The 24,853-nt window shown below is 39.8% G+C and overlaps 1 long non-coding RNA gene across 3 annotated transcripts in view; it reads right to left on the bottom strand.

Annotated features, from left to right (window-relative positions):
* Positions 1–4,093: 4,093 nt before the first annotated feature.
* LOC147916235 (uncharacterized) overlaps positions 4,094–24,853 on the bottom strand; it is a 111,797-nt gene continuing 91,037 nt past the window's right edge. For 2 of the 3 annotated variants that reach the window (XR_015553156.1, XR_015553158.1), the window contains exon 5: positions 23,573–23,862. This is a non-coding gene — a long non-coding RNA (uncharacterized LOC147916235). Of the gene's footprint in view, positions 5,214–23,572; positions 23,863–24,853 lie in introns of those variants that run through there. The other variant, XR_015553157.1, reaches the window with a different exon arrangement.

The following is a 24,853-nucleotide window of genomic DNA, read 5'->3' as shown; positions in this document are numbered from 1 at the left end:
GACCCTTATCTTATACCATACACAAAAATTAACTCTAAATAGATTAAAGACTTGAATGTAAGACCTGAAACTATGAAACTTCTAGAAGAAAACATAGGCAGTGCGCTCTTCTACATCGGTCTTAGCCACATCTTTTCAAGCACCATGTCTGACCAGGCAAGAGAAACAATAGAAAAAATAAACAAATGGGACCACATCAAACTAAAAAGCTTCTGCACAGCAAAGGAAACCATCAACAAAATGAAAAGACAACCTAACAATTGGGAGAAGATATTTGCAAACCATACATCTGATAAGGGCTTAATCTCCAAAATATATAAAGAATTCATGCATCTCAACAACAAAAAAACTAACAATCCAATTAAAAAATGGGCAAAAGACCTGAACAGACATTTCTCCAAAGAAGATATACAGATGGCCAACAGACACATGAAAAGATGTTCGAAATCATTAACTATCAGGGAAATGCAAATCAAAACTACAATGAGATATCATCTCACGCCCGTCAGAATGGCTATAATTAACAAGACAGAAAACAACCTGTGTTGGAGAGGATGTGGAGAGAAGGGAACTCTCATACACTGCTGGTGGGAGTGCAAACTGGTGCAGCCACTATGGAAACAGTATGGAGACTCCTCAAAAAATCAAGGATAGAACTACCATATGATCTAGCTGTTCCACTGCTGGGTATTTATCCAAAGAACTTGACAATACCCATGCATAAAGATACATGTACCCCTGTGTTCATTGCAGCGTTATTCACAATAGCCAAGACTTGGAAGCAACCTAAGTGCCCATCAAGGGACGAATGGATAAAGAAGATGTGGTATATACACAATGGAATACTACTCAGCCATAAGAAATGATGAAATCCAGCCATTTATGACAACACGGATGGACATTGAGGGTATTATGCAAAGTGAAATAAGTCAGAGGGAGAAGGTCAAATACCGTATGATTTCCTTCACTAAGTAGTAGATAATAACAACAATAAACAAACACATAGGGACGGAGATTGGATTGGTGGTTACCAGAGGGGAAGGGGGGAGGGAGGAGGGTGAAAGGGATAATTCAGCACATGTGTGTGGTGATGGGTTGTAATTAGTATTTGGGTAGTGAACATGATGTAATCTATGCAGAAATAGAAGTATAATGATGTACACCTGAAATTTATACAATGTTATAAACCAATGTTACTGCAATAAACAAAAAATTATAAAAAAAAAAAGAAATACACATAGAAAATAGATATAAAACAATTTTCCCTGTGTTATAGACAAAGACAAACTAGCACAAAAGGCCTAACTATATACTAATATAATTTAATATTTTTTATGCAAACACATCACAAATGGCACATCAACACTGAGAGTTTCCTCTTCAAAGTAGCCATCTTGGTAGGTTATATATTATATGTTTATTCCAGTGATATTGATATTGCTCTAGACATTTGGTGAGCTACTCTTCTGGGCTTACTTTTAAAGAGCTTTCTTTTGAGTATTTTTAAATGGTGCTGAATCATACTTTTTAAGTAAGATTTGACTACTGGAGCCAACTTAAGGCAATTTGGATCTGGAGTTGACAGGTGATGGTTTTAAGAGATTTGAATCATAGATAAGGAATGACTTCAGTAAAGACATAGACTAGTCTACATGTGAGTGTTATAAACCAATTCTAAAGGGAGATCACAAAGACAGAAGACGAATGTTTTGAGCTATGGCCCCACAATTTGACTAAATACCTGAGCTACTAATGTGACTATTTTCAGCAGAAAGCTCTCCTTTGGAGTCTTTGCTTCCTAACCCAAAGGAGAGCGAAGAGTAAGCGTGTTTGATATTAAACTTTCAGTTTCCCTATTTCACAGTCCACAGTCCACAGAGTTACAGTTAAAAAGCATTTTATTCTTCAACGAAATTAAAATAGTTGACACCAGAATGAGGCCATGGTTGAATTCCTGGCGAATCATCTGTGGCCTGCCTTGTGAAATTCTAAAGGAGCAGAGAAAGACCAGTGTATTAGGGGCATCAGCACAGGTCCTTTCTCCCACAAAAGGAATGCGTTTCAAGAACATCTCCCTCGGAGCATGGCTGGTTCATTCCACAGCTGTCTCTTCTTGAACACACAGAGGCTAAAAGGACGGCCACCTTAGTCCCTTGCATAGCAGGAACACTGGATTCGTTAGTGATCAAAGCTTGCGCTGTGCCAGTCCTGATGTTATTTTTAACATCCCAAACTCCTTTGCCTGTGATTCTCAGTAAAGCCATCATCCAGAATGTTGTTAGAAGTTGATTTGATCAAAGTTTGGCCTCCAGAACATCAGGTGTTCTTGCTCTTTGCTCCCCTGTGGGTCGGGAACAAATCCTTCCTCACAAGTCCTCTCCTGTCCAATTTCTATTAGGTGGGTGAGGCTGTGTTCCTTTTCAGTTTCTCTGTCCCAGTCCTGCTGCTCTTTGAAAGAAATAAAAGTATCTCAAAAGTATTATGCCTACCTAAGTGTGACAATCCTGTTGTTAATATAAAAATGATACACGCTTTGGTCAAGAGACTTTTTTCTCAAAGTTCTTTCTACTCTGTTATATTATTTCCATCTCCCTAAAAACATAAGCATCAAATTTTATATAATTGGGAATTTCTTGCAGAAATTTTTTTTTTCCTAGTTATAATGTCTGTTCCTTTTTATTTAGGGAATTGAGGGATGGTGATGACACTGGCATTGGTGACAACCTTGTCGAGGTTAAGAAGGAAGGCCCTGGCGAGGAAGAAACTAGATCAATAGAAAATGTTTCCAATCACTAGGGCTCCTTTGTATCCCTGATAGGGCAGTAGTAGTAATAATAATAACAAGGACAGCAATGAAAATTGACACCTATTAAGAATTTACTGTTTGCTCATTTACACTTTTTGCATCTGTTTTCTCATTTGATCATCAAATCACTATGTGGTATGACTTGTAATATTTTAGACATGAGGAAAGAAGAGCCCAGAGAGATTAAGGGACTGCCCAATGTAACATCTAGAACATGGCGGAGCTGGGATTTGAACCTAAGCAGTGTGACTCCACCGTCCCCACATTTTCCTGTAACGCTACTGTCTCCCTAATTTGCCTAACTAGAGCATGTGTTTCTGAGAGCCCAGAACTGTCCTCCTGAAATTGGTGATAAGGGTGAGGGGCAGAAATAGAGTGTTATGGGGCAAGTATGTTCAAAATTCTACCCCTGACAGAATTCTTGACCCTATAAAGGCTAGACTAGTTGTCTAATTGTCCCATAGCACTTCCTACTTACCCCATCACAACCTTCATTCTGTATTTTAATTTCCTGGGTACCTGAATGTCTCCTCCAGTAGACTCTAAGTTCTTTGAAAGTAAGGACTACATTTTGTTCAAAATTGGATCTGTAATATCTAGAAAAGTAACTCAAATGTAATAGACACTTGGTAAATATTTGTTGAATTCTTCAATGATAACTAATGGAATGGGGACAGGTAATACATAGAAAAATGATTTAAATCCTGATTCTAGGATGCTGGAAAGCACATTGAGCTGCCAATTTCCTTTTTCTATGCAACTAATATAGTTCTTATCTTTCTGTCCTTTTCTATAGACCAACACGCTGTAGTTGAATGGGTACATATATATGCATAATTTTTATATTTTTTAAATATATATATAAATATATTTTACATGTGCAGAAGCCTGTGGACTCAACACTTTAAAATTTGATGTCTTTTGGTTCTTCAATTATCTATGCTATACCAATCCCAGGATGAAAATAGTGAAATTTAAGATCGTTGATATTGGCTAAAAGAATTGGCTCTGAGTTAAAATAATCAGAACACAGGGATTTTAATTTTCCAGCTTTTCTCATGAAACTGCTAAGTGAATATGATGATGGCACTGGGTGCTAGGACTCACTGCCAGGTGGGTTGGGTTGCAACAGGTAAACCACACACCTGAGGAATCCAGGGAAGCCAAGCTTAGTCTTAGCTTCTACTACCTTAGGAGATAATTTAGTTCCTGAGATCCAACAGACAAATTGCTTTCTTCTGCCTTCTGGGTCTTGCACCTGCTGCTTGGATTTCTGATAGAACACTTTTCACCCTGCCCTTGCCTGAGTTCCTGAGCCTTCTTGCTGAGCCCATACCATGGTTCCTTGTCTGCATCTCTTGCCCCTTGCTGTGCTTCTCCCATTCCTGGCAATCTTCTGGTTTGGGGCCAACTGCCAAGTCCTTTGCTCTTTCACTTTGCCTTGACTTGAACACTCTGGATATGTTGGCCTGCCTTATGTCTGACTCACCTCTTATCCTGACCCCATCTATATTTTAGTGGGCATGAATTTCCTGTCACTGTAGATACCTGTACCTACCTTGGTCACTTTCAACCAATTCAGTCTCACCAAGCCCACCAGCACTGAGCTCGGCTAGTAGCTAGCTGGTCTCTGTCCTCACATTAGTGTTGATCCTGTTGTGCTTTTTTCTGCTAAATCTCTATATGGAAACTCCATGCTCCCTGTTGGGAAACTTCTTTCTTCTTGCTTCTTCTAATTTCCTATGCTGTTTTAGAAACTGGCTTTTTCCCACTTGGAATTCCCCTTCTCTTTACTCCCACCCCTTCTGCATAGGCAGGCTCAGCCTAAAACCAAGCTTGTGGTCTCTGAACTTAGGAAACATTCTGCTTCCCAAAATAATTGGCTTCTCATCTGTGGCCTTATTCCAACTATAAAAATCCTACAGCAGTGTTCTTAAAGTGTGGCCCCAGGACCAGCAGCAGATTCATTTCCTGGGAACTTGTTAGAAATGCAGTTTCTCAGAGGAGTGACATCAGCAAGATGGCTGAATAAGATACCCTTTGCTCATATCCTTCCCTCAACAAAGACAATTTGGCATCCATCCAGGGACAAAAGTGCCTTTGTCAGAACTTTGGGATTCAGGTAGGAGATTGTGAAACCCCAGAGCAGTCCAAGAATGAGGAGAGCCATTTTGAGAAGACATACCTGCACCCAAGCAGCAGATTCACCCACTGTGGTCATGACTATAGACCTGGAAAGGGCTATAGCTCCATGCAGCTTTGGTTCTGTCAGCAGCAGCACACACCAAGGGCCCTGGGAGAAGTCTCACCCACTCTTGCATTGATAATACAGACCTCAGTCCTGGCTGTGGACTCTGAAGTGGCCCACAAACTGGCTCCAGTCCCTCTCAGCCATGGTCTGGGACGCCTGGGAGAACAGTGAATTACACAAATTACTCACAGATGAGAGAGCTTTTGTGGAAGTCCAGAAGTCCAGCAGAGAAGTTCCAGCACATGGTTAGAGCAGAAAAATTCAAGATTGGGCACACTGGAGAAGGTAAGAGGAGCAGGTTGACTTTACCTGTATCACTGCTCCCCCAAGGTGGCATAGCTCAGTGCCAAGAGAACTTTTCAGTTCTCAATGCCAAAGCTCAGTGCCAAGAGCCTATGATTTCTCTGGAAAAGTAAGAGCATGTCAGTGAGCGTCTGGCTTCCCCAGTTGTGAAGGATGCTGCCAAATAGGCCCATTTCTCTCTCAACTCATCCAGAGTACTGACTTGTGAACTGCATGACTGGGGATGGTGAGCAGCTGGGAAAACAGCAGCCAGGGCTCGGAATGGAATGTATCAAGGGGATGTGGATTCTATTAACTGCATTAGGGACTCCATCCAGAAGCCCATCCATGAGCCACTGGGGACACCTCACCTGCAGGTCCCCCAGCTGGTCCATGGGCATCCCCAGTGCTCTGCACACCTCACCCACACATCCCCCTATCCCATGGCTGACTCCCTATGTGCACTCCCAATGGCAGCACGAGAGAGATTTTGTAAATGGCTAGTGAGCACATCCAGAAAGCCAGCCTGATTCTGTAGGTCTGGGAGAGGCTGCCCTTGAAAATGCAAATGCGAGGTTGTCAGCACATGGCTTGGCTCTGCATGATTAGAAATCATAAAAGCTTAAGAATTTGTCCACAAGAAGGAGCAAGAAGTGTGGAGCACATATATCCACAGAAGGTCTGAAAAACCTCAGAATCCCTAGCAGGGCTGATGGAAGATATTTCTCTCCTGAAGTCAGTTAGTAAAGACTAGAGTAGGTAACTACTACTTCAAATGTGAAGATAGCAATGCAAGACTTCAAAGAATATAAAAAATTAAGGAAACATGACACCACCAAAGGGACACAATAATTTTCCAGTAACTCATCCCAAAACTTGGAGATCTGTGATTTATTCGATAAAGAATTCAAAATAGCTGTTTTAAGGATGCTCAATGAGCTACAAGAAAACACAGAAAGGCAATTCAAGGAAATCAGGAAAACAATACACAAACAAAATGAGAAGTTTAGCAAAGAGACAGAAATCATAAAAAGAACCACACAGAAATTCTAGTGCTGAAGAATACAATGAATGAAATGAAAAATGTAATAGAGAGCATCAATATCAGAATAGAACAAGCAGAAGAAAGAATGTGTGGATTAGGTGATAGGGCATTTGAAATTAATTGGAGAACAAAGAAGAAAGAATGAAAAATAGTGAAGAAAGTCTACATTATCTGTAGGACACCATCAAAAGAAATAAGCTGTGCATTATTAGGGTCCCAGAAGGAGAAGGGAATAAGGAGGGGGCAGAAAGTTTGTTTAAAGAAATAATGCCTGAGAACTTCCCAAATCCATGGAGAGATTTGGACATGCATGTTTCGTGAAGCTCATACTTCCCCAAACAAACTCGACTTAAAGAGAGCTTCTTCAAGACACATTAAAATAAAACTGTCAAAAATCAAAGACAAAGTCTTAAAAGCAGCAAGAGAAAAGAAGCTTGTAACTTACAAGGAAATCCCTGTAAGGCCATCAGTAGATTTCTCAGGAGAAACCTTACGGGTCAGGAGAGGGTGGGATGATATATTCAAAGTGATGACAGAAAAAACTGCCAAAAATGAATACTGTATCAAGTGAAGTTGTCCTTCAGAAAGGAAGGACAGATAAAGACTTTCACAGACAAATAAAGTTGAGGAAGTTAATCACCACTAGACCTGCCTTACAAGAAATGTGCGAAAGGAGTTCTTTAAGCTGAAATGAAAGGACACTAATTAGTAACATGAAAGCATAGAAACTAACACAACACACTGCTAAAGGTGAGTATATAATGAAATTCACAATATTCTAATACTGTAGTATGGCAGTGTTTAAGCCACTTAACTTTAGTATAAAAGTTAAGGGACAAAAGTATTAAAAATAAGTATAGCTACCATAATCTGTTAATGAATACACAATATAAAAAGAGGTAAATTGTCACACCAAAACCACAAAAGGGGGGAGTAAAAAGATAGAGGTTTTTTGTATGCAATCAAAGCTGCTATCAATGTAAAATAAACAGTTATATCTATAAAAATATTGATATTTTATGTAAGTCTCATGGTAACCACAAAATAAAAATCTATAGTAGATATACTATTATCAAAAAGACAAGAGATAAGGGTTGGCAAGGCTATGGAGAAAAGGGAACTCTTGTGCACTATTGGTGGGAATGAAAATTGGTACAGCCACTGTGAAAAACAGTATGGAGGTTCCTCAAAAATTTTAAAATAGAAATACCTATGATCCAGCAACCCACTTCTGGGTACATATCCAAAGGAAATGAAATCACAATCTTGAAGAGATGTCTGCACCCCTACATTCATTGCAGCATTATTCACAACAGCCAAGATATATAAAACAACCTATGTGTCCTTCTATGGATGAATGGATAAAGAAGATGTGAAATATATACAATGGAATATTATTCAGCCATGAGAAAGAAGGAAATCCTGCCATTTGTGACAACAAGTATAGCTTATGAGGGCATTTTGTTAAGTGAAATAAGTCAAACAGTTCAAGACAAATACTGTGTGATCTCACTTATATGTGGATTCTAAAAAAGCTGAACTCGTGGAAACAGGGAGCAGAATGGTGGTTGCCAGGGCTAGAGGGTGGGGGAAATAAGAAGATATTGATTGAAAGGTACAAACTTCCAGTTATAAGATGAATAAGTTCTGAGAATCCAGTATATAGCATGGTAACTATAATTAATAATACTGTTATATACTTGAAAGTTGCTAAGAGTACTCTCTTAGCAATTTAATGTTAGATTAGATTTTAATGTTCTCACCACAAAAAAAAATGGTAATTATGTGAGATGATAAAAGTAGTGACTAACTTTATTATGGTAATTATTTCACAATAAATACATGTATCAAATCATTATGTTGTACACCTTAAACAATGTTATTTGTCAATTATGATCTCAATAAAACTGAGAAGAAGTAAAAAGAAATGCAAATTCTCATGTCTCACTTCATGTCTATTAAATCAGAAACTCGGTAGGTGGGGCTCGGAAATAAGTGTTTTATTAAGCCCACAAGGTGATTCTAAAGACACTCAAGTACAAGGAACATTGTCCTAGAGAAATGTTCCCTACGTCCTGACCTAATCTGCCTCCTCCTCCTGTCGCCTCTTGAGTTTAGAGCAGACAGATCTAACTTCTATTTACTTCCTGGTTTTGAATCCCTGCTTCTCTGTTCTTTTCTAATTACCTGAATTCCAGATTGCTAACCTGTCCATTGATAAAAATTTCTGCTTGGTCAAACCTGACTTGCCTGCCACTGTATGTCTAAGCCCTATTGAAACTGTGTGATGCCAGTGTTAACAGTACATGAGTCACATTCTACTAGCAACAACACTGCCACATGCCTCCTGCTATATCATAACTAATATTTGGGCAAAGACATCCTGCAATGCAAAGCTGACCTAATACAGCAATATGTTTCTTGTCATGCTTCGAGCAATGGCATCCAAGGGGAGAGATATTTAAGAAGTACTGTGGTAGGTGAAGACCTTTGCTTATTGCAACTTTAATCATCCCTATTTTTCCCTTAAAGAATCGTAAGCAATTGAGGACTGACTTCAAAAATAAATCAAAGCATTTCCTGGTAAAATCAATACTAAGAGAGTTTTGAAAGCTAGTGTCCTGTTGAATATAAACTACCTCATCGTACTAGTGGTAGGTGCTTAGTTGAAATCAGTGAGAGGTATATAAAACCTAATGGCACCCTTGATAGAAACAGATAATACAACTCCAGTCATTTTGCATTTATGATCCTACATTTGAAAGCCAAGCGGAATTATGTTTTAGGGCCTGAAGGAAGTGTTTGTAGATAACATGGAGCAAGTGCAAACCTCTCTGGATCATATACGAAGTTAACTCCGGACACTGGGGAAATTTTTATTGTAAAGCCAAAGTTAACTGTTAGTTTTGGTAGAAAAATACATCAGAGATCAATGTGTATCTTTATGTGTTTGTTTTTCTCCATGTTTCTTCCAAGTAGCCTCATTTCCTTTTGTGCATCTCCATCAGCCAAGCAGAATTTATTAGTCTGGAGTTTGATAAAACCTGAGTTTGAGAAATGATTGAGATGATATTGTCAATGACTGGCTGCCTCTTAGTCCTGCCAACCCTCTGTGGATGAGGCTGACTAGGGAGCGTGTTTGGAGGCACTTGCTTGTGGTGCCATTGGATGCAGGCACTTTCACAGTATTGCATAACTGGGACAAGGAAGGCCTTGTGTTTGCAAAATGCCCGGGTACAGCAGCAGAGAGAATGAGATTGTGTTTCTGACTAGATGGAGCCTGGTGAGAAACAACTCATCCAAGGGTCCCTAAATGTAAACACAGCATCTTCAGTCCTGTACTGTTATCCATCAGAATATACCTAATCTTGTTGGCGTGTTCTGCAAATACCTGTATCTGAGCACATTTGATGGACTAGTGGGCAAGGTGCCAGAAGCCAACTTGCACAAGGTTTTTATGGGGTTTTTTTTGTTTGTTTTTTTGCCCAGAGGATTCTGGAAAATGACTGGAATTAGAAGGCCAAATAGTGTTTAACTGAGATATTGGATCCCAGCCTGGTCTAGTCACATATCTGAGCCTGAAGGAAAGAAGCTGAAAGTCCTGTTTTAATAAGGCACTCAGTAAGGAGATAGAATTCAGGTGAGAAGAAGTTTTAGTGGGTGGAGGAGGTGGCCTCGTGCCCACTTCTATGAGTCTTTTGATATGGCAAAGACAACAGTGCCAGCATAGCTCAACACAGCACTGGGGACAATGCCTACTTCAGAGGCATCAGTGTTGTTATGCTGGCCCTGTTAGCAATGGAAGTAGTGAGGTGCTGCCCATTCATAGCCCCTGATCATCAAAGAGAAAAGCAGAGCAAATCATCATGAGTCCAGGAGACTCAGAAAGATTACAGAGGGATGAGGTTCTTGGGAAGAGTACCAGCAGATTTGGGGTATTAGTCTTACATGACTCTATACTTATTCAAATATGGTAAAGCTTGAGTTACACAAGAAAACTCAGGTCTACGAAGTCCATTATCAAGTGAGTCTTGCTACTCTTTTCTCACGTCATCTCTTTGCTCCAAACGTTCTGAAAACTCTACTCCTACAGGATAAACTCCAAACACCTCATCTTGGAATTCCAGATGACTAAGTTTGTCCCCACCTAACTCAATGATCTTCTCCGTCCACTCTAAACAGCATTTTTGTCATGTATTGATCTCTGTTATATCCTCTGGTGTGTGCCTTCTCTCTGCCTCTCTGTGTATTCCTTGCTTGTCAAGGCCCAGGTCAAGCTCTGCCATTTCTTTGAAGCTTTTTGTAATCACCTCAGCCCACGGTAATCTTTCTTGTTCAAATTCTTTCTGTCTTAGTCTCATATTTCCTTCCTATATTATTCATTTAGCTTTCAGCACACATCACCTTATTTGTTAGTCTCCTTTCATGTAACATTTTGTTCATCTCCCCAGTTGCTTTGCAAGCCCATTTACTTCTCTTCAGCCTCCTGCTAGGCCTGGCCCACTGTTGGGCACATGAAGTTGTAAGGATTGTTGCATGATTGAGTTACTGATGATCTGACATTGGTATCTTGGTGTGATTGTCTCATGCTTCATTTTTGTTGAGATATGGGAGCAGAGCAGAAGGTCCAAGGAAATGGCTTCTCAGCACATGAGCATATTCTTCAGTACTTTGGCTCTCACTGAGTCTTGCCCCTCTGGTGTCCACCCCTGCTGACTAGGTTTTCAGGTCACCCCAGGAAGTGTGTGGTATGAACCATTTGCTGACTTTCTGAGTGGGAGTGTGGTGCCCTGGGGCAAGGATGAAATCATTGGGCTCATTTTCATTTTCGAACATAAATTCCCTGAAGCTTAGATTTGTTTTCTTGGAATAAAGTCATATAATCATAGAGTCAGAGGAAGAAGAAACTTGTGTGTTGCATTTTTTTGTTTGTTTGTTTATTGCAGTAACATTGGTTTATAACATTGTAAAAATTTCAGGTGTACATCATTGTACTTCTATTTCTGCATAGATTACATCATGTTCACCACCAAAATACTAATTACAACCCATCACAACACACATGTACCGAATTATCCCTTTCACCCTCCTCCCTCCCCCCTTCCCCTCTGGTAACCACCAATCCAATCTCTGTCCCTATGTGTTTGTTTATTGTTGTTATTATCTACTACTTAATGAAGGAAATCATGCGGTATTTGACCTTCTCCCTCTGACTTATTTCACTTTGCATTATACCCTCAATGTCCACCCACGTTGTCACAAATGGCTGGATTTCGTTGTTTCTTATGGCTGAGTAGTATTCCATTGTGTATATATACCACAGCTTCTTTATCCATTCATCCCTTGATGGGCACTTAGGTTGCTTCCAAGTCTTGGCTATTGTGAATAACGCTGCAATGAACACATGGGTGCATGTACCTTTACAAATTGGTGTTTTCAAGTTCTTTGGATAAATACCCAGCAGTGGGATGGCTGGATCATATGGTAGTTCTATCCTTGATTTTTTGAGAAATCTCCATACTGTTTTCCATAGTGGCTGCACCAGTTTGCACTCCCACCAGCAGTGTATGAGAGTTCCCTTCTCTCCACATCCTCTCCAACACATGTTGTTTCCTGTCTTGTTAATTATAGCCATTCTGACGGGCGTGAGGTGATATCTCATTATAGTTTTGATTTGCATTTCCCTGATAGTTAATGATTTCAAACATCTTTTCATGTGTCTGTTGGCCATCTGTATATCTTCTTTGGAGAAATGTCTGTTCAGGTCCTTTGCCCATTTTTTAATTGGGTTGGTAGTTTTTTTGTTGGTAAGATGCATGAGTTCTTTATATATTTTGGAGATTAAGCCCTTATCAGAAGTATGGTTTGCAAATATCTTCTCCCAATTGTTAGGTTGTCTTTTCGTTGTGTTGATGGTTTCCTTTGCTGTGCAGAAGCTTTTTAGTTTGATGTAGTCCCATTTGTTTATTTTTTCTATTGTTTCTCTTGCCCGGTTAGACGTGGTGTTTGAGAAGATGTTGCTAAGACTGATGTCGAAGAGCGTACTGCCTATGTTTTCTTCTAGAAGTTTCACAGTTTCAGGACTTACATTCAAGTCTTTAATCCATTTGGAGTTAATTTTTGTGTATGGTGTAAGGTAAGGGTCTACTTTCATATTTTTGCATATGGCTATCCAGTTTTCCCAACACCATGTGTTGAAGAGACTTTCTTTTCCCCATTGTATGTTCTTGGCTCCTTTGTCAAAGATTAGCTGTCCATAGATGTGTGGGTTTATTTCTGGGCTTTCGATTCTATTCCATTGATCTGTGTGTCTGTTTTTGTGCCAGTACCATGCTGTTTTGGTTACTACAGCTTTGTAGTATATTTTGAAATCAGGGAGTGTGATACCTCCAGCTTTGTTCTTTTTTCTCAGGATTCCTTTAGCTATTCGGGGTCTTTTGTTGTTCCATATAAATTTTAGGATTCTTTGTTCTATTTCTGTGAAAAATGTTGTTGGAACTTTGATAGGGATTGCATTGAATCTATAGATGGCTTTAGGAAGTATGGACATCTTAACTATGTTAATTCTTCCAATCCAAGAGCACGGAATATCTTTCCATTTCTTTGTGTCTTCTTCAATTTCTTTCAGAAATGTTTTATAGTTTTCCGTGTACAGATCTTTCACCTCTTTGGTTAAGTTTATTCCTAGGTATTTTATTCTTTTTGTTGCAATTGTAAATGGGATGGTATTCTTAATTTCTCTTTCTGCTACTTCATTGTTAGTGTACAGAAATGCAACTGATTTTTGTATGTTGATTTTGTATCCTGCAACTTTACCATATTCATTTATTACTTCTAAAAGTTTTCTGGTGGATTCTTTGGGGTTTTCTATATATAAAATCATGTCATCTGCCAATAGTGACAGTTTCACTTCTTCCTTTCCAATTTGGATCCCTTTTATTTCTTTCTCTTGCCTGATTGCTCTGGCTAGGACTTCCAGTACTATGTTAAATAGAAGTGGTGATAGTGGGCATCCTTGTCTAGTTCCTGTTCTTAGAGGGATGGCTTTCAGTTTTTCACCATTGAGGATGATATTAGCTGTGGGTTTCTCATATATGGTCTTTATTATGTTGAGGTACTTTCCTTCTATACCCATTTTATTCAGAGTTTTTATCATAAATGGATGCTGTATCTTGTGAAATGCTTTCTCTGCATCTATTGAGATGATCATGTGATTTTTATTCTTCATTTTATTAATGTGGTGTATTATGTTGATTGATCTGCGAATGTTAAACCATCCCTGCATACCTGGAATAAATCCCACTTGATCATGGTGTATAATCTTTTTAACGTATTGTTGTATGCGATTTGCTAGTATTTTATTGAGGATTTTTGCATCGATGTTCATCAGTGATATTGGCCTGTAATTTTCTTTTTTTGTGTTGTCCTTGTCTGGTTTTGGTATCAGGGTAATGTCAGCTTCGTAGAATGAGTTAGGGAGCTTCCCCCCCTCCTCAATTTTTTGGAAGAGTTTGACAAGGATAGGTATTAAGTCTTCTTTGAATGTTTGGTAGAATTCACCAGGGAAGTCGTCTGGTCCTGGACTTTTATTTTTGGGGAGGTTTGTGATTACTGTTTCGATCTCCTTACTGGTGATTGGTCTATTCAAATTCTCTACTTCTTCTTGATCCAGTTTTGGAAGGTTGTAGGATTCTAAGAATTTATCCATTTCTTCCAGATTGTCGAATTGGTTGGCATATAGCTTTTCATAGTATTCTCTTATAATCTTTTGTATTTCTGAGGTGTCTGTTGTAACCTCTCCTCTTTCATTTCTGATTTTACTTATTTGTGCCTTCTCTCTTTTTTTTTGGTGAGTCTAGCTAAAGTTTTGTCTATTTTGTTGATCTTTTCAAAGAACCAGCTCTTGGTTTTATTAATTTTTTCTATTTTTTTTTGGTCTCTATTTCATTTATTTCTGCTCTGATTTTTATTATTTCCCTTCTTCTACTGATTTTGGGCTTTGTTTGTTCTTCTTTTTCCAGTTCCTTCAGGTGCATTGTTAGATTGTTTATATGAGATTTTTCTTGTTTGTTGAGATAGGCCTGTATCGCTATAAACTTCCCTCTTAGAACCGCTTTTGCTGTATCCCATAAATTCTGGCATGTCGTATTTTCATTTTCATTTGTCTTCAGGTATTTTTTGATTTCTTCTTTGATTTCTTCATTAACCCAGTCGTTGTTCAGTAGCATTTTGTTTAATCTCCACGTATTTGTGGCTTTTCTGATTTTCTTTCTATAGTTGATTTCTAGTTTCATACCGTTGTGGTCAGAAAAGATGCTTGGTATTATTTCAATCTTCTTAAATTTATGGAGACTTGTTTCGTGGCCTAATATGTGATCAATCCTGGAGAATGTTCCATGTGCCTTTGAAAAGAACGTGTATTCTTCGGTTTTTGAATGGAATGCTCTGTATATATCTACTAGGTCCATCTGTTCTAGTGTGTCGTTTAAGGCCAATGTTTCCTTATTGATCTTCTGTTTGGATGATCTATCCGTTGGTGTAAGTGGAGTGTTAAAGTCCCCTACTATTATTGTGTTACTGTCTATTTCTGTTTTTATGTCTGTTAATAATTGCTTTATATATTTAGGTGCACCTACATTGGGTGCGTAGATATTTACAAGTGTTATATCCTCTTGTTGGATTGTTCCCTTGATCATTATGTAATGCCCTTCTTTGTCTCTTTTTACAGTTTTTGTTTTAAAGTTTATTTTGTCTGATATGAGTACTGCTACCCCACCTTTCTTTTCATTGCCATTTGCGTGGAGTATCTTTTTCCATCCCTTCACTTTCAGTTTGTGAGTGTCTTTAGGTCTGAAGTGTGTCTCTTGTATGCAGCATATATATGGGTCTTGTTTTTTTATCCAGTCAGCCACCCTATGCCTTTTAATTGGAGCATTTAGTCCATTGACGTTTAAAGTAGCTATTGATAAGTATGTACTTACTGTCATTTTTTAACTTTTTTTTTTTCTCAGTGTTTTAGTAGTCCTTCTCTGTTCCTTTCTTCTTCTATACAGAATTGATGGTCACTTTAGTTTGACCTCTGTCTGAAAGCTCTACTCTTTAACTCCCCTCCTCCCTCATGTTTTTGATATCATATCTAACCTCTTTGTTGTGCACTTGTATCCATTACGTTCTAATCATGGAAATAGATAATTTTTCCTATTTGTGGTCTTTTCTTTTCCCCTTAAATCAGTCCCTTTAACATTTCTTGTAGCAGTGGTTTCTTGGTGACAAACTCCTTTAATTTTTGCTTATCTGGGAAAATTTTGATCTCTCCTTCCATTTTGAATGATAACCTTGCTGGGTAGAGTATTCTTGGCTGTAAGTTCTTTCCTTTTAGCACTTTAAATATATCGTGCCATTCTCTTCTAGCCTGTAAGGTTTCTGCTGAGAAGTCACCTGATAGCCTTATGGGGTTTCCTTTGTACGTAACTTGACATTCTCTTGCGGCTTTTAGGATTCTCTCTTTATCTTTAATTCTGGACATTTTGATTATGATGTGTCTTGGTGTGTGTCTCTTTGGGTTTATCTTGTTTGGGGCTCTCTGTGCTTCCTGTACCTGGATGTCTGTTTCCTTCCTTAGGTTAGGGAAGTTTTCATCTATTATTTCTTGAAATAGATTCTCTGACCCCTTGTCTCGTTCTTCTCCTTCCAGGACACCTATAACACAGATGTTAGTGCGCTTGATGTTGTCCCAGAGGTCCCTTAGACTGTCCTCACTCTTTTTAATTCTTTTCTCTTTTACCTGTTCACCTTGGGTAATTTCTTCTAGTCTTTCGTCCAGCTCACAGATCCGTTCTTCTGTATCCTCTACTCTGCTTTTGAGTTCCTCTAATGAATTTTTCATTTCCAGTATTGTATTCATTTCTGATTTGTTCTTTTTTATATCTTCCATTTCTTTGTTGACATTCTCACTGAGTTCATCTATTCTTCTCCCCACATCAGTGAGCATTCTTAACACTCTTAGTTTGAACTCTCTGTCGGGTAGGTTGCTCATTTCTGTTTCACTTAGTTCCTTTTCTGGGGTTTTGTCCTGTTCCCTTACTTGGAATGTATTCTTTTGCCTCTTCATTTTGCCTCTTTCCCTGTGCTTGTGTCTATGTATTAGGTAGGTCAGCTACGTCTCCTGCTCTTGGATAGGTGACCTTATGTAAGTGATGGCTTAGGAGGCTTCCAGTGTGCTTCCCTCAGTTCTCAATGTTCCAGTGGTGACCCCTATGTGGGCTACGTGTATCCTTCTGCTGTGGCCTGTTTGCTCTCCCTGTAGGCGCCCAGGGAGGCTGAGTTATGCTCCTGGCCAGCTGTTGTAATGCTCAGCTGCTTGTAGTTGTTTTGGGCCCTTCAGTCTCTTTATCAGGTGTGGGGATCCCCAGCACAGTTGGCTGCAAGTTCTAATACCACGTTTGTGTTGCAGTATTTCTTTTAAGTGAGTAGGCCCCCAGTGTGGCAGGTTGTTAGGCTCAGGGCCTTACAATTGCTGTAAGCCTCTAGCCTATTAGGTCTCTTGTCAGCTCTCTGAGGATTGCAGCTGGGTGGGGCTGGCCTCAGGCACAGGAGCACCCAATTGTTTCAGGTTTTGGAAGGTGGAGCAAACCTCCTATGTGGGTCTTTGAGAAGGACAAGTCTTCTGCGGCTGAGAAGCCCTGCTTCCCACAGGTCCACACACACAGTCAACACAGTCTTGCCCCGTGTGAGCGCCCCGACCTCCCCAAGCGGACTCAGTCTCTCCAAGGCGGGAGCCCCACACACTCTGCCACTGCCCCACACTCTCCACCCGCTCCTTGTGCACACCCTGCCCTGCTCAAGTCGGCTCAGTTGCCAGGCTGCAGAGCATCCAGTCACCAATCTATGCAGGCCCACAAGTTGCCTGAGGGCTTGTTGTTGGGTGGGGCCAGTCTCTAGGGTGGGCTGCCTGCCCTGGCTGAGCTGGATTAAATCGGTGCTCTAGCGGGTGGGGCAGACCCTGGGCTAGCAGGCCTCAGGGAGAACTCCAATGGTGTCTGTGTCAGCATGCCCACACCAGGCCACAACAATGGCTGCCGCCAATGTCCCAGTCCCTGGAGAGGTCTCACCCCTCACCGAGATGCACTCAGGGCCTATTAGGTGAGTCTCTTGTCACCAAAGCACTGTACACCTTTCTTTCTGGTGATTTTAGGGTGCTTCCTGAAACGGGTGAGTTTGCTCACAGGCCCTTTAAGAGCCAGTTTTAGTTTCTTTGTGAACCGGGTTTTCTGGGGGTGCTCCCCAGTGTTTTAGTAGCAGGCACAGTCAGATATTATGCCGCTGGTCTCGATTCTGCTGGGTCCACAATATGCCCACAGCGGGGGCACTCCCTGGCTCAGGACCCCACGCATCCAGGGAGGGCTGCGTACCTGTGAGCTGCTCCTGGCAGCCGTGAAGCTGGCGGCTTGTGAAGGCGGCATTTTTCCTCTCCGGAAGGGGGTCTCTGCCTCTTCTACCCCAGTTAGGATTATCCGTTGTTGCAGGAGTTCCTCTCATCCAGTTTTCAGTTCTGTCTCAGGGGTAATTTTTCCACGAGTAGTTGTAAATTGGCTGTGTCCACGGGAGGAGGTGAGTTCCGAGTCTGCCTATGCCGCCATCTTGACTCCTCTCTCTGAACTGTTTCTTATGTGTTGCATTATTATCATTGTCATCTTTATCAATGAGCCAGATGAATTTTGGTTTGAATCATGGTCTTACATTCATGATAATTTTGTGACTATGGACAGTCGGTAACTTTCCTAAGACTCTGTTCCCTCACCTGCAAACTGATGTTAATATTTCTTAGAAAGTTGCTAATAAGTAAGTTAATGTATCAGGAGTCACAACTGACATATAGCAGGTGCTTAATAAATGATAACTATAATATCAATTATTCCTATATTATTCATTTATCTTTTGGCACACATCATCTTATTCAGCTAGAGAAATTGAGCATAAATGTAAAAATTTGATCAAAATTTACTGAATCCCTCTTTTGTGCAAGGAACTAGGACAGATCCAAGCTATACAAAAATGACACGCTGCGCACTCTCAAGGAGGTGTCAATGCAACCAGGGAAGCATACGTGATTTGCAGTGACAAAATAGGGGATCTAGGGGTGTACATGTTACGTGGATATCAGAGTCCTTTTGTCTGCAAGTAACAACCTTGAAAAAGTTCAAACTGCCTTAAGCATTAAAGGTGATATATTGTTTTTAACATCAATAGATTCAGACTACGGACTTCAAGGCCACCAATCACATCTTGGTCCATGTAAATGCCTAAACCACATGGCTCTATGCAGTGGATCTGCACAGGGTAGGACTCAGGGCTGGTGGATTAGTAGTTCAGTGTCACCAAGGACCTAGATTTTTTTCTGTGTTTTCTTTTTGCCATTCACAGTATTGACTTCAAACTTGGGATTACAGTTTGGTTCATGATGGTCCTTGAAGCTTCATGTTTCCTGTCTAGAAAGCTAGACAGATGATAGATACATGGGTATAGATGCATAGAGAAAGTGGGTGAGAGAGACAGAGAATCAAAAGCCTTTTAGTCTGATTGGGCCAACATATTCATTTAGACAAATATAATATCATGCAGTTGGCTTAGGATTGGGTTCCTAAACCATTGATGATCATGGTTGCCTTAGACTAATCATGGTACACCTTTGGAGATAGGGTCAGTACCCTAAACCACATGGCTGCTACACAGATGAGAGAGAACGGAAAATATATAGGAAGTCAAGCACAGTGTCCAAAACTGGGCCTAAGTACAATATGAGACAAGTTGACCTTATGGCTTTATTTACACATTGTTTCTTTTTATCAACAATTTCCATAATATTCCAGTTTCATGATTTTTTTAATGGGCAAGTTATTTCATAATTCTAAAATGTATTATCTTCTATCACAATTACAAGCCCTAAATTATATAAGCCAGCCCTGGTGGTCTAGTGGTTAAGATTGAGTGCTCTCACCACCATGGCCCAGGTTCGTTTCCCATACCACCCATCTGTCCATTGTCATACTGTGGAGGCTGAGTGTTGCTATGATGCCAGAAGTTATGCCACTGGTATTTCAAATACCACCAGGGTTACCCTTGGTGCACAGGTTTCAGCAGAGCTTCTGACTAAGACAGATTAGGAAGAAGGACCTGGCCACCCACTTCTGAAAAAATTGGCCATGAAAACTCTCTGAATAGCAGTGAAGCATTGTCTGATACAGCACTGGAAAGTGAGAGGATGGCACAGAAAGACCAGGCAGGGTTCAGCTCTGCTATAAACAGGGTCTCTAGGAGTCAGAATCAACTGGATGGAACCAACAACAAAATTACATAAATCCCCAGGAGGAAAGCAGGCAGTGTCAGTTATAGAAATGATGGATGGGGGTTGGTCATACCAGCCTACTAGCTAAAGGAAATTTTACTTTTATTAATTGTTTTTCTAAACATCTCAGGATTTTATTTCATTATTCTTGGTCAGAATACAAGTAGGCTACCCATTAGATATCTAAACATCAATAATGAGAAATTAATTCTGGCAAGAATTACTTGATCTTAAAGGATAAATAGAATTTTACCAGGCAAAATAGGTTTCCCAGGCAGAGGGAACATCATAAGCACAGATAAAGAAGCAAGAAATCATGTGATGCATTTGTGAAATGGTGAACGCTCCAGGACTGTTAAAACATTAGGTTTGTGGGAAGGAGAGTGATGAGAACTGAATCTGAAAATAGACTGTGAGGCCTGTACCAGTCTGTTTCTTAGTTGTAAGCAAAGGATACTGTGATTGGCTGATTTATGCCTAAAAAGGAGATATAAATTTAAACAGACTAAGAATAGCTCACAAAATCTATTAAAAACCTGGAAAATCAGACACACAAGACAGGGAAGAAAAAGAGAAGAAAGGCAGCCAGAGCCACTGCCAAAATCATCTCCAAAATTAGTCCTGGAATGACACCATTGTCCCCACAGCTTCTCCCCCAGACACCATGAACAGTGGACACCGGACACCATTAAAAGCTCTATCATTGCTGCTCCTGAAAACTGCTGCTGCTGCTGCTGCTGTCCCACAGCCAGCATGAACCCTTCACTGCTGCTTTGAGTCATTCACTCCCATTTCAGAGTCAGACACAGGATTATCTGAGATGTCAGTTTTGTGCTTGATACAAGGGAGGCTGGTAAATTGGGGATCATCTTCCATGAAGACTCATATGGTAGATAATTTCACAAACTCATAAAACATTTATAATTAATTCTTTAGGCAATGGAAGATGCTACTGCTGATGGCAAAAATGTTGGGGAGAGGAATGATAATAGTAACCGTCACCATTTAATTAATGCTTACTTTATGCTCACCCTCACAACAAATTGATGAAGGGTATTCTTATTCCTGTATTACAGATAAGATGACTGTCTTACAGAAGTTAACCATTTATGGGCAGGCCCCGTGGCTTAGTGGTTAAGTGCACGCTCTCCACTGCTGGCGGCCCGGGTTCGGATCCCGGGAGCGCACCGACGCACTGCTTCTCCAGCCATGCTGAGGCCACGTCCCACATACAGCAACTAGAAGGATGTGCAGCTATGACATACAACTATCTGCTGGGGCTTTGGGGGAAAAATAAATAAATAAATAAATTATTTAAAAAAAAAAAGTTACCCATTTAAGATACTTAAAGGAAGAGTGACATGTTAAATGTGCTCTAGGAAGATCCCTTTCACTGCTGTGTGGAGGGGGATTAGAAATGTAGAGATTGTAGCCAGAGACACCCAAAGGAGGAAGAAAGCCTAAACAGAGGAGGAGAGGAAGAATTAGAGCAGGTTTCTGGAACTCCAAAGCTCATCAGAATCACCTGGAGGACTTGTGAAGGCACAGGTGACTGGGCTCTAATCTCAGAGTTTCTGATTCAGCAGGTCTGGCTGGAGCTCAAGAACTTGTAACTCTAACAAATTCCAAGTTGATGCTGCTGCTACTGGTTTGCGGACCATATTTTAAACCAAACGGATTTAAATTAAATGGATTAAAGAACTGTTTCTTAAACCTCACTAATATACGGACCCCTTTTAATGAAATGCATTATTGACACTACCAATATCTCTCCTCTATTTTTATTATAATATCCCTTAAAAATATACAGATATAAAATTAGGTATAAACTCCTTATGCTTATAGCTCATATACAATGATAAAACCTAAACCATATTTAAATTAAATACAGACAAAAAGATAAAATTAATAAAATTCAAATTAACATTAACTTCAATGTGACATATTTTGTTATTCTGCTGAAATGAAAAGACCATTATGCATTTAAGAGAAAAAAACATATAACCTCAAAACCAATTTTATTTTTAATCTGTTTTTGTAATACTTGTGTAAGGAATGACTATTTACATAAGTATATTCTACAAAATGATATTAATAACTACCAGGCTCTGTTTCTAACCTTATACTTAATCAAAACCTTGCCAGTGAGCACTACTGTAATGGCAGTGTTACTAAGATGTTTCCTGGTATCTCTGTGAAGCTAGTTTCTTGTACATTCTAAGAACATTGTGACATTATTGATATCTGGATTAAATAGTTACTTAATGCAGTTATTGCTAAACTTAGGAAATAAAAATTTATTACATCTTTACTATCATACTTTTGTTGCTAGTGATCTGTTAGAAGTGATATGTGCCATGACTTGAGCCATATGAATATTTAATTCACACACAGATATGGACTGAATGGAAAGACACACATGTCATTATGCATTTTAGTTCAACATTTCCTACTACCATATCCTATGTGATGATTTGATTCTACTTTTGCAATTCTTTTCTCAAACTAATGCAAAACATCTGTTATATGTTATATAGGATCTGACTTCATTTGGCTTCTCCAGAGGCGATCCCTAAGACAAGGACTCCAATGAATGGAATTTATCAAGAAGAGTTCTCAGGAAAAACTAGTAGGAGAATAAAGAAATGAGATAGACAACAGAAGCAAGCCAAATGAGGGCCTAATGCTAAGGGAAGTCCCACAGGTGTGAACTGACTTAATCCTGCAGGGGAGCTCTAGAGACAGACTCCAGCTCTAGGTCACACGCCCAAGTTCCTCTGATGAGGGACAGGGGAGCCTAAATACTTATGTTCACGCACCCATCAAACCCAGAAGTCATTGGAGAAAGGATGTCCCTAGACAGACGTAAATTACCAAGCATTTCAGAAAAGCAGGCTCTAGAAACTTGAGGGCAACCCTCTGACGTAGAAATACAGGTGCTGACTGTTGGGTGTAAAAGCAGGCCATGAATCAGTGTATGAAAATGGTGAAGGGATTGGAGAGGATATGAATGGATCACTGATATTGTCAACTATGCCATCTCATGACACAATTTGGCCTTTACTTTGAATATGATAATCAGTTTATTGCCTCTCAGTTCCAAACGCACCCTTCTTTTCCCTGCTTTGTGACACTGGAGATGGACTATGTAAACATTTTCCAGTTCCAGCTGGATCCATGTTAGGTTTTGTCAATAGAGGATACTGGAGGAATACTGCAAACATAACCAGGGGCCTTTTACCCCTGGTTCCGATGTGCTGTTTGGGGAGCAGCTGCCAGTATATGAGAAATGAGAAGCCCAGTAGAACTCACTTCAACAGCCCTCATGCACCAGCTGTAGCCTACACTATAAGTTTCTCAAACCACCCACAGACTGTTCCTACGGACTAACTCAGGCCCGCTCACACCTTTCAGCAAGTTTCTCAGCCACCCAGTGTCCATTCCTAGGAACCGGCTCTAGTTCATGCCCTCTGCCAAGTTTTCTATCAGCAGGCTGTCTGGTAGAAGTCTGCAATGAGGTCTGAATCTCAGCCTTGGGTGTGTTCCTCTGAGTACATAATCCCTTTCTTGTTCACTTTCTCTCAGTTCTACAGTTTGTAGCTTCCTTTTGCGTTTGCTGTTTCTGCATCCTTTGGAGTCCTTCTTTTACTCCTTGTGGTAGTTAACCACCTTTTAGTAGTTAACAATTCTTTATACTTTTTTTCCTTCTTCAAATTACTGATGTCATTTTTTCTCCTGATTGGATCTTGACTGATAAAAATGAACGTTGAAATTGTGTGATGCTTAGTTATAAACTTGCAACAAGCTATAATACGTAAATTTTTAAAATACAGAGAATTTGTGGATTTCCAAGAATATGGCAAATATCACTTTGAGAATCACAAAATTAAAAAGACATTTTTTTCTTAGAAAATTGACAGAACTTGATAACCAATTGAATTTTAGCACATAAGGAAAAAGCAAAATGAAAGAATAAAATGTTTTACTTTGGAAGACTTGGTGGTTGGTGATTGTGTTAGGTAGTTCCTCCAAGTAGATGCTGATCTCAGAGTCACAAGTAAAAATGATTTATTGAGTAAGATGGAACAGGAGGAAGCAAGGAAGGTCTTCAGAACATGATGCAGGTCCAGTATCTGTGAAAGGAAGGAGGACAGAATGAGGAGAGCCTCAGACTTCAGTACAGCTCTGAGAAAGCTTTGACTTACCCAACAGGGAGCTCTGGTGCAAAGACTGCCTATAGGCATGCCCCTGCTTAAAAACCATCCATATCTTCTCATCCAATGCACAATAAAATATAGTCTTTACTACGGTTTACAAGGCCCTACACAAATGGACCCCTGCTATCTTTCTTGTGTCATCTCCTACTGCTCCTCCTTCTAACTTACTCCTCTGAGCCAGACTAGCTTTCTCACTGTTCCTTGGACACCCAAGCACACTCTTGCTTCAGATTCTTTGCACTTCAAGTTCCCTAAGCCTGTTTCTTCCCTCAGGTATTGGCATGGCTTGCCTACTCATTTTCTTCAAGTCACTGCTCAATTTCACCTTCCCAGTGAGACCTTCCCTGTCAACTTTATTAAAATAACACCTCCCCCATAATTCCCTGTCCCGTTACACTGATATGTTTTTCATCTTTTCACTTATCAGCAAATGATATACTGTTTATATGTTTTGTGTACGTATCCTCCTACTAGAATATAAGCTCCATAAAAACAAGAACTTTGTTTTGTTTACTGCTATAAGCCCAGCAATAAGAAAAGTTCCTAACACATACTAGAAACTCAATAAATATTTGTTGAATGAGTGCATTAATGAATTAATTGATTAAGTTGGAGAGTTGGCAAGGACCAGATCAGACAAGGTCTTGTGGTCCAAGATAAGGATTTCTCTAAAGTCAAATTTTTTTTAAGCAGGCAGGCTGACATGATCAGACTGGTCTGTTAAAGAGCTCATTCTGATTGGAGAAGGAAATATAGGATTCAGGGAAAATAACCTAAAAGGTTATTCTGACAATCATGATGAAAGATGCTACAGGCTCAGACTAGGATAGTGACAGTGCAGATAAAGCAATATGAACATACTTGAGAGGTATTTAGGAGGTGAAATCAATTGTGAAATATTGTATAT

The sequence above is a fragment of the Ceratotherium simum genome, chromosome 9 (assembly GCF_057802395.1).
Source record: "Ceratotherium simum simum isolate JZ-2026a chromosome 9, ASM5780239v1, whole genome shotgun sequence".
Classification (NCBI taxonomy): domain Eukaryota; kingdom Metazoa; phylum Chordata; class Mammalia; order Perissodactyla; family Rhinocerotidae; genus Ceratotherium; species Ceratotherium simum.
The sequence above is the reverse complement of the archived record's forward strand: the minus strand, read 5'-3'. Positions and strand labels throughout refer to the sequence as shown.